Below are 14,497 nucleotides of genomic sequence, written 5' to 3'. Positions count from 1 at the left end.
CCGATGCAGCTTCACTCAGGTTTTGCGTTAATCCTGAGAGTGCGGAAGACAGTGAGTTATGCTGTAGATTTAGGGTTAACAATACATCTATTGTGTGGATACGAAGTATTGGTGACCCATGATCATGGCGATGTTGGACCTCGATCGCAACATGTTGACAAGAATTATTATGTTCTGATTTGAGTGTCATTTTTTTCTTTTTCGGATTTATGCATTCTAGCTCTATATTAGTTGTATATTTCGTTATTTTAATATTATTATCATTAATAGTTGCGTGCTCATTTCAGTTTTGTTTCGAATTACTGTTCTGTATTAGTAAACAGTTGAAACTAAATTCAAATAATTTGAGATAAACACCGAAAAAGTTCAAGTGAAGGACACATGAAATACTGTAATGACAAGTCAAATCATATAAATGAAAACAGAGGAAAATATATATTTTTGCATGTAAAGTCATTTCATGTACAGAGTATCAATATCACTTTAGAGCAGGTAATGAATCCAAATTTTAAAAATAATGCAGGTGAGAGAAACAATGACAAGTCACAATTAAGTTTAAATATGAACTGTAATTGTATCGTATGTTTAGCACGTGACCTGTCATTCAAAGTAGCTTATATCTTCTTTACCAAATCATTTATAAATAGAGAGTTACAACCTCATGAAGTCACACTCGTCAAAAGTAAATATGTCTTCATTCCCAAATTTGGATTATTGTTTTTGTGAAAAAATAGTTGTGGTAGGACATTATTGGAAGGGTATTGACGCGGGAAGGTGGTTTATCAAATGTCGTGACGATGTTTGCATTTAGAACGTTAGATCGAAGAGTCGTTTGAACCCCGTACAGCAGTTTTCATTGAAATTCTTAGGGAATAAATTACCATAGAGAATGTAGCCCATTGTGTAGACTTTCGTGAGTTGGAGCGTAAAAATGAGGAGTCAACGAGGGAATTGCAGAGAATGAAGGCGTTCATCGAGTCCCATAACTGGAACGTCAATGAAGATGATGATGACTCCGATGATATAGATGAATGATCCGGTACATATATTGTTGAATGTTAATATATATATTTTTGCTTCGTACTAATTTCTATTCATGTATCGTGTTATTATTGTGTATCGAACTTGGCACAATTTTTCAATTGTGTGTTATTATGTAACTGATGTTATGTGATGAAATTGAGCAAATGAATTCAAATCAAATATAAGACCTCGTCAAAAAACAAAATTCCTCCATGATACACTATTCCAAACAACTAAAACCATACAATTTTTTTAAAAACATTATAGTAAAAATTACATACTACAAATACGTTTACATCACTTGTCAACAGAAAAATAATTACATTAGAATAATTTTTGGGAACTAAATATGAGATTTGCAAAACATGCCTTCACTTACCAACTGCACACTCGACTGGCTTACACCCTTTTCAAAGTTATAAAAATCATATATTTACAACCTTTTTTTAAACAAAAATTACCTAAAAAAAATAGGTTTGCATGACCTAAAAATTACCGAATTAAAAAAAATTACACCAAAATAATTTTTTCACCACTTAATATTAGAGCTCCAAAATAGGCCTCCACATAATTTTTAACACTTGCAACACTTCATACACAAATGCAAATGGGGGAGGAAAAGGAAAAAAAAATAATATAACCCCGAACGCCACTTGAACAGATATACCAAAAAAACAGAACTTTGTATTTTACCAAAAAAGTGCGGGAGCCCTTGGTAGTGGGTGAGAGATATGTAGATGGGGCAGAGGTTGGTAGCGAAATTGAGAGTATAGGCCTAAAAAATGAATTTACAATTAAAAAATATTAACACCTATAACATTTGGCATTTAAAAAGTTTTCAATTAACCAAATAGTAAAATGCAACTCGTCGTAAATACTTGTAAGCATAGTCTAAGATATTGATACTAATGCTGCACCCCAAATCCAAGAACTGTATCGAAATTTATCAAATTTGTTACTTATTATATATCAAAACACATAATAGAAACACATAACAAAAAAATGAAACTAATCTCATGTGCAAGGACCAAGACGATAGAGAAACAAGACATATCTATACTATACTATAATATCCCAAATAAAGATAATTTGGTTCAACTGTTTGGTTCAAAGATAATTTCCTAATTTTGATTATTACAAAAAATATATAGATAGTGTTATATATCTAATAAACTACTAAATTATTAAACTACTATATATAGTATATTTATCCTACTAAACTACGAACACAACTTATCTTATTATTAAAATATATAAATAATAGTATTATATATGTGCTAAACTATTAAATTGTTAAAGTACTACAAATAATCTATTTATTCTACTAAATTACGACCACATGTTATTCTATTATTTTTATTATAAATTTATAATCATTATATATTTATATAAATATTTTAAAATTATAATATAACTGGATATATAAAAATTTAAAATATTAATGGAAACCGTGCGATGAGGATTTATGCTGATATCTAGTACATGTAAAGGACGTTCAAATCTACACTGTACTTCAGTTTTAGTCCGACCGTACAATCAGCACGAAGGTTTATGGAGACTTAATTAGGGATAGAAATGTACCCATGTACTAATATTTTATATACAAATAATAATTACCTAATATTGTTTTAAATACAACAAAATTTAAATAGGATGCTATATACAAACATTATTTTTTATAATTGTTATGTATGTTATTGTTTATATTTTAATATTTTACTCTATCCACATAAGTAGGTTCCAAATATGTATATATATTAAATTATAATAAAACGAATTTCATTTGAAATAATATTTTAATATAAAAGAGGAGGCCAATAAATTTAAGTGTTTGAATTTTAATATGATAATATAGCAATGTATTAGATATATTACATATGAAGATATATATTTTTATTCCACAATAAGTATGTATATATAAAGTAGAATGCTAATTTGTTTTTATCAATTTAATTAGTCTAGGCAATCATTTTCAGAAATACCAGTCTTGTCATAATCTAGTTTTAAATTGTTCACTATCTTTTTTATTATTTCATAATGGTAGCAACACAAGTAATCTTGTTTTTAAACACCATACATACATATATATATAAACTGTGTAATGTAGAAGTAATACTTAGAGTGTTTGCCTGTCAAAAGACCAGCGATTTTCATTAAGAAAAGCAATACTTATACAAAAGAAATGCACTACAGAGACATGCCTACAAACCAGGCCATGCTCCCAACAAACTCCTAGTGGAACTAAACTACCTGACCATTTATTTTGTGAGTCTACGTGATCCTAGAAAGTAGCAACTCCTATATGACTTATTCAAATGAAACTATCTAATCATGCATGCTGTAACTAAGACAAACAAATATAAACATGTTTGAGATTAACCAACAAACACCCCCTTAAGCTCAAACATGTTTTGACAGCTCCTTTACTCCCATCATATTTCTCATCTTTTCAAATTTGAATGTCGCCAATGCGTTGATCATAATGTCTGCTCTTTGTTCACTGCTATTGACGTGCCTCAACACCACTTCTCCTTGCTTAACATATTCTCGTATTAAGTGAAACCTTATATCAATATGTTTACTCCTTCCATGAAACATAGGATTCTTGGCTAAGTTAATGGCCGATTTATTGTCGACACACAGGATAACTGGTCCCATTTCTTCACCTGTAATTCTCATCAAGACATTTCGTACCCAAATTCCCTGGCAGGCAGCAGATATTGCTGCCATAAACTCTACTTCACATGAAGACAATGTAATGCATCTCTGTTTTTGAGATACCCAGGTGACTATACTTTCATTGAGATAGAATACCATACCTCCAGTGCTTCGTCGGTCGTCCAAATTTCCAGCCAAGTCGCTGTCTGAAAACCCCGTCAAGATGTTATTGTAATTGTTCCTGGTGTACACTAACCCGTACTGTAATGTTCCTTTGACATACCTCATGGCCCGTTTCACGGCGTTCAAGTGAAGTTGTGTTGGAGTAAGCAATATAAGGACGTGTATTTACCAAGTATCGAAGCCCCCCTATCATGCTTTTATATCGAGTTGGATTAACAGGCTCACCCCCTTCATCCTTGCAAATCTGCGCCTTCAAATCCATGGGATATTTTGCGGGGTTACATTTGCTCAACCCTGCCTTCTCTAGAACCTTACGTGCATAATCGGTTTGCTTAAGTTCAATGACTCCATCACCCTGCTTAACTTCTGTTGCCAAGTAGTAATTCAACTTACCCATGTCGCTCATCTTAAACTTTTGACTCATCTCTTTCTTGAACTCTTCTATCATTGAGACCTTTGAGCCCGTGATTAGGAGATCATCGTCATATACAGCCACCATCATGTTCTCTTCTCCTGACTTTCTTGTATATACAGCATGTTCATAAGGACATCTAATAAAACCAAGACTTATCAGACATTCATTCAATTTTTTATACCACGCACGAGGCGCCTGTCTCAAGCCATACAGTGCTTTTACAAGTTTATACACCTTGTTTTCCTCTCCAGTCACTTCAAACCCCTCAGGTTGTGAAACAAAAACATTTTCTTTTATATTTCCATTTAAAAATGTTGTTTTCATGTCAAGGTGATGAACCTGCCAACTTGATTTCGCTGCTAAGGCCAGTAGTAGTCTCACCGTCTCTAATCGAGTTACTGGGGCGTAAACTTCGTCAAAATCCACGCCATGTTCCTGAACGTAGCCTTTTTCTACCAGTCGTGCTTTATACTTTACAATGTTTCCTGCTGCATCCTTTTTTAACTTAAATATCCACTTTAAACCCACGACCTTCTGATCAGGTGGAAAGCTTGTGAGCTTCCATGTTCCGTTTTCCTCAATTGATTCCATTGCGTTGTTCATGGCCTTTTTCCAGTTTTCATCATTTACAGCTTGCTTGTAGTTCACTAGTTCTTCAACCCCCATGAGAAACAATTCCTCATCCATGACAATCTCTTCGGTTTTATTATATATGTCACTTAGACGGCCGCTTTTCTTTGGTTCCACACTGTCGTCATAGTCATCTCTGCGAAGCTTTGACACTGAAGTTTCAGATGCTGGTGTATTCATCTCGACTTGATTTGTTTCCTCATACTCATTTTCTTCATCAACTTCGAGTATTTCTATATAGTCATTTAACTCTGGGATGGGGAACTATACTCGCCCAATATCACAATCTTCCAGCTCATTCCAGGGCTATGTTTTAGTCTCCTCAAACACAACATCCCGACTTATACAAATGCGTTTTCTATTAGGATCAAACAATCGATATCCTTTAGTACCTTGCTCTCTTTCAAGATTCACAACAGGTATACTGCGGTCATCAAGCTTCTCAATCTTGTTGTTGAGAATTTTCGCGTGTGCCATGCATCCAAATGTCCTGATATGCGCTATATCAGGCTTCTTTTCATTCCAAATTTCGTATGGAGTCTGCCCAGACAATGCTCTTGTAGGGACCCTGTTAAGGATATACACCGAATTTTTAAGAGCCTCTGCCCACATTTTTGATGGCATTTGCATTTCTTTCAGGCTGCATCTTGTCATCTCGACCAAAGTCCTATTTCTACGTTCTACTACTCCATTTTGCTGAGGAGTGTAGGGCGTAGTATAGTGTCTTTCGATCCCAGTGGTTGCACAAAAGTCCCTGAACTCCTTTGACACAAACTCTCCTCCTCGATCCGTTCTCAACACCTTCAGCTTTTTGTCTGACTTCTTCTCGACTTGAGCCTGAAAATTCTTGAATGCGCCCAATGCCTCATCCTTCCTTTTGAGAAAGTACACCCACATGTATCGGCTATAGTCATCTACCAGTAAGAAAAAATATCTGTAGCCCGAGTTGGTGTCTGGAGAAATAGGACCACAGAGGTCGACATGAATTAATTCCAACACATTCTAAGCATTAAAATTTGCTTTACTTGGCACTGGTTTCCTCGTTTGCTTGGACATGATGCACCCTTGACACACTCCCTTTAAGGCTTGCAACTTCGGTAGGCCATGTACCATTTTGTGCTTCCACATCAATTCCATTGCATTATAATTTAAGTGACCCAACCGTTTATGCCACAAACTTGAAACCTCATTACTCACAGACATCAAGCACACATTCTTACTAGTTTCAACAATTATTTTATATAGCCTATTTGGTGACCGCTTCATTTTCATCACTAATCGCTCTTGTTTATCAAAAATCCACAAATATTTTCACCTCTAATAACCACTTTATCACCATTTTCAGACATTTGACCTAAGCTTATTATATTATTATGCAAACTCGGAATGTAAAATACCTTATTTAATGCCCTTTCCTCGCCATTCTTGCATAGTAGCATAATTGTCCCCTTTCCTTCAATTCTCACGGTCGAGCCATCTCCAAACCGTACCTCCCCAGTAAAGCTTTCATCAAGACTCGAGAATTTGGATTTGAAACCTGTCATGTGATTACTAGCTCCGTTGTCCAAGCACCAAATGTTTGATTCACTATCTTTGCCCCAACCTTTGGCAACAGTGACGGCACTACATGTTCCTCAAGTAATAGTTTCAGTTCTGGTTCCTCCTTAACATGTTTGGCTAGAAGCAGAGCGGGCTCATCATCACTCACCATTGTCATGTTGGCCTCATGTTTTGTATCTCAATTTCTTCTTGGCTTACGACACTCAGAGGCATAGTGACCATATATGTGGCAGTTGTAGCACTTCACAGTGCTCTTGTCACGTCCCCTTCCTCTGTAATTCGAGGTTCCTCCAGTGTTAGTATGTTTCATCCACTCCTCCTTGGTTAACAGAAGCTTTTCTTCACCTCCTTCTCGTCTCTCCCATTCCTCTTTTTTCAACAGTAGCTGACTCACACTGTTGTGACTTTTACCCCTTAGACGTTCTTCGTGTGCCTTGAGTGAGCCCACAGCTTCTTCCATAGTCATGCTGTCGAGATCACCAAATTGCTCCATTGTGGATGTAATTTGCAGAAACTTTGAAGGAACAGACCTCAAAAATTTCTTGACAACATAGGACTCACTCATCTCTTCACCAAGTGTTCGAATGTTTGTGACTAAACCATTGATTCTCATGCAGAAATCGTCCACTTGTTCGTTTTCCTTCATTGATATTGTTTCAAACTCTGATTTCAGAGTCTATACACGTGCAGCCTTCACTTTGTCTCACCCTTGACACAAGTTCTTGATAGCCCCCCAAATCTCCTTGGCAGTCTTATTTTGAGCCACAGACAACAGCATATCCTCAGGGAGCCCCTGAAACATCATGGCCATTGCGATCTTATCATTCCTGACATCAACGACAGCCTTGTCATTACTCGGTGACACTGTATTCCACACACCTTGAGCCTTCATAAATATTTTCATCTTTATTGCCCGGGTGGTGTAATTATTCCTTGCCAACATTGGATAAGAAAGTCCAATCGATCCATTCTTGCATTTACCCGTATCCATCGTTTGAGTTTTTGACATTCACCAAGATCTTACGCTCTGATACCAATTCTTATTTTTAAACACGATACATACATATATATATAAACTGTTTAATGTAGAAGTAATACTCAGAGTGTTTGCCTGTCAAAAGACCAACGATTTTCATTAAGCAAAGAAATACTTATACAAAAGAAAAGCACTACAGAGACATGCCTACAAACCAGGCCATGCTCCCAACAAACTCCTAGTGGAACTAAACTACCTGACCATTTATTTTGTGAGTCTACGTGATCCTAGAAAGTAGCAACTCCTATATGACTTATTCAAATGAAACTATCTAATCATGCATGCTGTAACTAAGACAAACAAATATAAACATGTTTGAGATTAACCAACAAGTAAGACCAGACCCTCTTTTTTGTCTTAGTAGGTGAAGATTCTCTTTTGAGTCAAGGTAAGAGAAAAACCGGGATCTCACAAAAGTACAACACAAATAGTTTGACGACAGAAGAGAAATAGATTCAGAATTACAAGGGCATGGTCTCAAAGAAAGAATTATAGAAAACAATCAATTATCTGAATTTCTTAATTTCTTAGGTCCAAGAGGAAGGTGTGACTTGGACCATCGAATGGAGTGGGCTCTCCCTTGCCTCTTCCATAAAGTTTTCCAGTTGGCATTGGAATTGGTCTTAATATGTTTTCTAGGTTGTAACTAGTCCTTATCTAGTCCTTGGTTGATTATCTAGTCCGACTAGGCACAATTTCAAAGAAAAAAACATCCCCTTTTATAAAGCAAATTACAAACTAGTTCGGACCTTGATGCCTACCTGGTCAGGGAAAACAATAAAAGCAAATACCACTAAGAGAATCTTTTGAAGGCAAACAATTATAAAAAAACAATTAGGCAAATAACAAAAAGTGGATTTTTAAGAGAGCAACATATAATTAACACAAATAAAATCAGGTAGGCCCTCTTTTTTTTGTCTTTGTCAATCGAGGTCAAGGTTTTATTCTGAGTTGAAGACAAGAGAACAACCCGGATTATAGTGAAGTACAACATAAATAGTTTCACAACCCAAGGGAAATAGTTTCAGAATTACAATGACATCAAAGCAAGAATAATAACAAATAATCAATTATCTAGACTTGTTAGAGCCGGGAGTATGGTGGGACTCGGACCATCGAATGTAGTGGGTTCTCCCTTGCCTTGCTTGTTGGTAATAATTTCGAACATGGTAACATTATTTTTATTTATATTGATTTGGTCAGCTAGTCGTACAGAAATTATAGGAGTTGAATAAATAAATTTTGTAGTAGAGTTTATGTAGAAGTTAGTTTTGCATATCATTGGTGTATTTTCCTATTTTCTAGCTAGCACTTCCTATATATTTGCACTCTATTTATCTTTGTACTCATATTTGGAATGAACTAAGTCATTTTGACACAAAACATTTGCCTTATTTATTCAGTGTCATATCATACAAGTTACTATAATCTATAATTATATAACTATATTTGGTATCGAAGCTTAGGTAAGAGATCGAGAGATTGTCAAAGACTGGGATGGAAAAACTCAAAGGTTCAGTTGGCCTTAGTTATGTTATTCTGACAAAGGGAAACTATACGGTGTGGTCAATAAAAAAGCGAGTAATTATGCAGACTCACGGAGTGTAGGAGGCTATCAAGAGTAACGATACTAAGGAAGCTGTTGAGAGAAAGAAGGACAGGATTGCTTTGGCTATGATTTATCAAGACATCCCTGACGATTACATGTTGTCAATTACGGAGAAATTGACAGCTAAAGACGCCTGGGAGGCGATCAAAACTATGAGTCAATGTGCAGATAAAGTGAAGCAGGCGAAAGTTCAAACATTGAAAGCGGAATTCAATAATTTAAGTATGAAGGACACAGATCATTTGGAAGATTTTCACATGAAAATCAATGGCATTGTATCGAACATACGAGCTCTTGGAGAAACTGTGGCAGAGTCATACGTAATGAAAAACTCTTGCGTGTTGTACCTCCAAAGTTCCTTCAAATTATTTCTACCCTAGAAAAATTTGGGAACTTGGACACCATGTCAATTGAGGAGGTGATTGGGGCACTGAAATATCATGAAGAAAGACTGAAATGGTTAGTCAACACAAATAATGTGCAGTTGATGTTAACGGAGAAAGAGTGGAGGAAAAGAGATTGCGAAGGAGAAAAACTACTGCTCACACGTGAAAAATAGATGGAAAGGTCGAACAAAGGAATTTTAACTGGAACCTCAGGACAAAAGGGATGTGGAACTCGAGACAAAAGTCAAGTAAGGTGTTTCAACTGCGGCATATTAGGGCACTACCCGGCTAAATGTAGAAAACCACATTGAGCTAGAGAATTTAAACAACATGTGAATATTGTAAAAGTTGAGGACGATGAGCCGACTCTTTTGTAGGCAAAGTTCGAACGAAATGAAAAAAACCAGGTTGTTCTGAACAAAGCAGAGATGACAGTGAATCAAGAAGTGGTGGGACAATCGAACACTTAATTCTTGGATAATGGCGCGACAATCACATGACGGGAGACAAGTCAAAATTCAGGTGCAAAAATGGGTCAACACTCAAAATCGAAGGAAATGGTTCAATAAAATTCAGCTGCAAAAATGCATAAGAAAGGACTCTCCAGGACGTTTATTACATACCGACTTTGTGTAACAATATAATTAGTTTGGATCTGCTTTCAGAAGGTGGTAACAACGTTGAGTTAGTGGAAATTTGCTTCGAGTGTATGACTATCATGAGAAGTTACTGATGAAGGTATCGAGGTCGAATAACAGACTTTACAAGATTGATATTGAGACGTGTGACAATGTTTGTATATTTTAGAAATCTGAAGATGTATCATGGCTTTGGTACTTGCGTTTGCGACATGTAAACTTTCAGGACATAAGTTAATATCGAAAAACAAGATGGAAAAAGGAATGCATGACGTCGTTCAACCAAAGAAGGTATGAAGTGAATGCTTGATGGCTAAATAAGTAAGAAAATCTTTCCCATCTCAGTCAAATTTCAAAGTTGTTCGTGCATTAGAACTAATTCGTGGAGACTTGTGTGTGCCTATCACACCCTCCACATTGGCTGGGAATAGTTATTGTTTTTGCGAGTTAATGACTACACTTGACTTATGTGGGTGTACATATTGCAAAACAAAAGTGATGCTTTTGAGGCTTTCAAGAAATTCTAAATAAACATTGAGAAAGAAAAGAGAGAAAAAATTAGAACGTTTAGCACTGATAGGGGAGGGGAATTCATGTTAAAAGAGTTCATCTCGTACTATGAGAATCAGGGCATTGACAGACATTTTACGGCACCATATACGCCTCAACAGAATAGCGTAGTTGAAAGGAGAAATTACACCATAGTAGAGATGAGGAGGAGCTTTTTGAAGCAAATGAAGATGCCATATGTGATGTGGGCTGAGGTAATAAGGCATGCTGTTTACGTTCTAAATAGGCTGCCCACTGGAGCTTTGTCTGGGCAAACACCTCATAAAGTTTTGAAGGGGCGTAAACCGGACATCCAAAATATCAGAGTTTTTGGATGTGTCGTTCATATGAAGGTTCCTAGTGACAAGGTAAAGAAACTCGATAACAGAATCTTAATGGTGGTAAATCTTGGGAAATAACCCAGAACTGAAGCTTATCGCCTATTTGATCCTATGGAAAAGAAGTTATATGTCAGCCGTGATGTGGTATTCGAATAAGAAAGAGCTTGGGACTGGAATGATATTCAGGAGTCTGAAAATAGTCATGGCTATTTATTTGATGTGCCCCAAGTACCAACAGGTGATTATGTCGACGCCGAAAGCCCCAGGCATGAGAATTCTGGTGCTACAGATGAATAGGAAACAGAAGTCAGAACTCCTCAGTCGCAGAATTCAAACTACAATATTGACAGTGATTCGTACGACGGCAGTACTACTCCCAAAAAATTCAGGACTCTTGAAGCTATTTATCAAGACACAGAAGAAATTGAAATTGAGGACGAGCTTCTCTTTATGGGAATTGATGAACTAAGTTGATATGTGCATGATGTAAAAGAAAAGGCCTAGAGAACAACTATGAAAAATGAAATGGATTCAATTAATAAAAACGAGACTTGGGAACTCACTGACTTACCACCTGGAAAGAAAGAAATCAGATTGAAGTGGATATTCAGGTTGAAAAAGGATGCAAACGGGAACATTATTAAGAATAAGGCGAGGTTAGTTGTGCAAGGATATGTGCAAGAAAAGGGAGTTCATTATTACGATATTTTTGCACTGGTTACATGCTTAGAAATAGTCTGTTTGCTTCTAGCTTTGGTTGCAAAGAATTCTTGGGAAGTGCATCATCTTGACATCCAGACGGCTTTCTTGAATGGGGAAATTGGTGAGGAAGTATATATTACACAGCCGGAGAGGTTTGTGAAGAAGGGTGAAGAAAAGCGAGTGTATAGGCTGCTCAAAGCATTGTATGGTCTTAGACAAGCTACACGAGCTTGGTACTGAAAGTTTAAAAAGTGTATTGAAAGTCTTGGGTTCGCGAGATGTCCTTATGAACACGCCGTTTGTGTAAAATGGGAGGGAAAATAATCAATAATAATTAGTGTATACGTAGATGATTTACTGATTACGAGGACTTATTTGTCTCTTATTCGTGCCTTTAAGGAGCAGATGAGAAACAATTTTGAAATGAGTGACATGGGAAAGTTAAGTTATTATTTCGGAATGGAAGTAAATCAAGGTGATGGTTTTGTGGAGCTGAAACAATCAGGCTACGCCAAAAGAGTACTAAAAAAAGCTGGCATGTCTAAATGAAATCCTTACAAGTTTCCAATGGATTCAAAAAAAGATTGACAAACGATGAGGGTGGAAGAATTGTCGATGCAACAGTGTTTAGGATTATCATGGGAGGACTGTGGTACCTAGTATATACCAGGCCAGATTTCACTTTTTTAGTGGGCATAGTGAGTCGTTACATGGAGAGACCGACTAGTGCATATGAATTTAGCCAAGAAATTTTTAAGGTACATAAAGGGTACGTTGGATTATGGTTTTGTTATAAAAAGGATGCCAAAAAAAGTATTTTAATGGGCTACTATGATAGTGACCTTGTTGGACACATTGAGGACAAAAAATCAACTAGGGGAATGGTATTTTATCTGAACGAGTGTCTGATCACTTGGGTTTCTCAAAAACAGCAGTGTGTTGCATTGTCATCCTGTGAAGCGAAGTTCATAGCGGCCACGGCTGCAGCGTATCAAGCTGTGAAATGCAAAAAGAACAAGAAAACTGAAGATGAAGAGATGTTCAAAATTGTTGAAATATGCCTTGAAAATGCTGATACCATGTTGCCAAATATACAATTCAACCTAAAAGATGACAAGGATGATGATGAGCTAAAGTATGATAAGCAAAAACCTTCTGACTCAAATCTAAGTCATTATTCAAGATCAACTGGTAGTAAAGTAGATGAGAAGAAGAGAGATGAGAAGAAGATGAGTGATGAAAATAGAAGAAAGAAGAAGAATGATGCTTCAGGTACCAAGAAAGATGTCCAGAAAATCAAAATCATATTTGCTTAAACCATTAAACCTACAAACTCAAACACCTTACCACCTTCAACCTCAAAAACAAATTTTCTATACAAACTTACTTCAAACACCATACTGAAAACACCAATCACCTTCATCCAAACCAACCTAAAGAAAATCTCAAGCCTACCTTCATTTAAGCTACCAGTCAAAACTCATTACAAATCTGATGGAAGAAAACCAAAGAAGATGCAACTTAAAAAGAGGGCCATCTGGAACTGTTTTGATCAAGCTAACTTTATACCACTTAATTGGTGCATCTCAGATGAAGACTACTTTCACCAATTATCTAAAAAAATAGTTAAAGTATATATTGTATCACTAAAAAAGTCATAATCTATTATCATGATGGCACCTACACTCTACTTGGCAGAGAATGGATGGACACTTGTACATCCACAAAAATCAAAAGGTTGATCAGCTTAGTGAAGGAGAAGGATACAAGTGCAATGGCCTGGAGGTCTGTATTGTGTGTATGGTTGATAGTAAGAGAAGATAGAAGAGAAAGAGATAAGGCTTCAAGAGAGGAGAGAGAAAGGGAATATGCTAAATAAATAGAAATGTTTGAGCAAAGATTAGAGGAACTAAAGGCAAAAGGAATGAGCAGAGTATCGAAAGATGGAAATTTTCGAAACATAAGAATTGGCATATTTCCAAAATTTAGAATAGATTATTTGAATGACTATTGATTGGATGATTGGCTCAAGCTTGAGAAAGCTCTTAGAGTAACTCAAATCATAGAGAAATTGCAAGTTCTTGCATATCTAAAGGACTTCATTAGAAAATAAACGGGCTATGAGAAATTTATTTGATGAACATAATTGTTGTATTCATGAAATTTATTGGTGTATAAAGGATGTATTAAATCTGTCAATATGTATGTATTTATCTATAAGTTGGGGTTAGTTTTTTTATCAGGCATGAATTTGTGATAAGCAACCTTCTCAGTAATTGGGGGAGATTGTTGTATAAGACATGTCTGTATCATAACAAGACTAAGCCAAACTGACAATCCTAAATACTAGTTGTTTGATAATCTAAATTTGTATTTTGTATCATATTAATTGAGTATGTAAAAATAGTCTCAAGCCTAAGCAAAAACTCTGGAAGAAGATCAAGAAGATCATGCCTCAAAAAAATTGTGAAGAACCTTGGAGTTGAATAAATCTATTTTAAGAAAAATATTCTACAAGTCACAGATCAAGTTATATAGAGAAGTCATTCGAGAACTCTACAATGACATATTGAGAAGTCTAAGATAGCTAATAGAGAAGTCTTAGAGATATCGATAAGCCAAATGAAAATGTGGAGATATCGATAAGTCAAAGTTTTATTAGAGATCTCGGAGATATCGACAAGTCGAAATTTATATAGAGATCTCTGAGATATCGACAAGTCATTTCTGCACTAGAGAATTCAGAGATATCGACAAGCCAAAAGGA

Source organism: Apium graveolens, chromosome 7, assembly GCF_009905375.1.
Source record: "Apium graveolens cultivar Ventura chromosome 7, ASM990537v1, whole genome shotgun sequence".
Taxonomy (NCBI): domain Eukaryota; kingdom Viridiplantae; phylum Streptophyta; class Magnoliopsida; order Apiales; family Apiaceae; genus Apium; species Apium graveolens.
Note: the sequence above shows the minus strand (reverse complement) of the source record.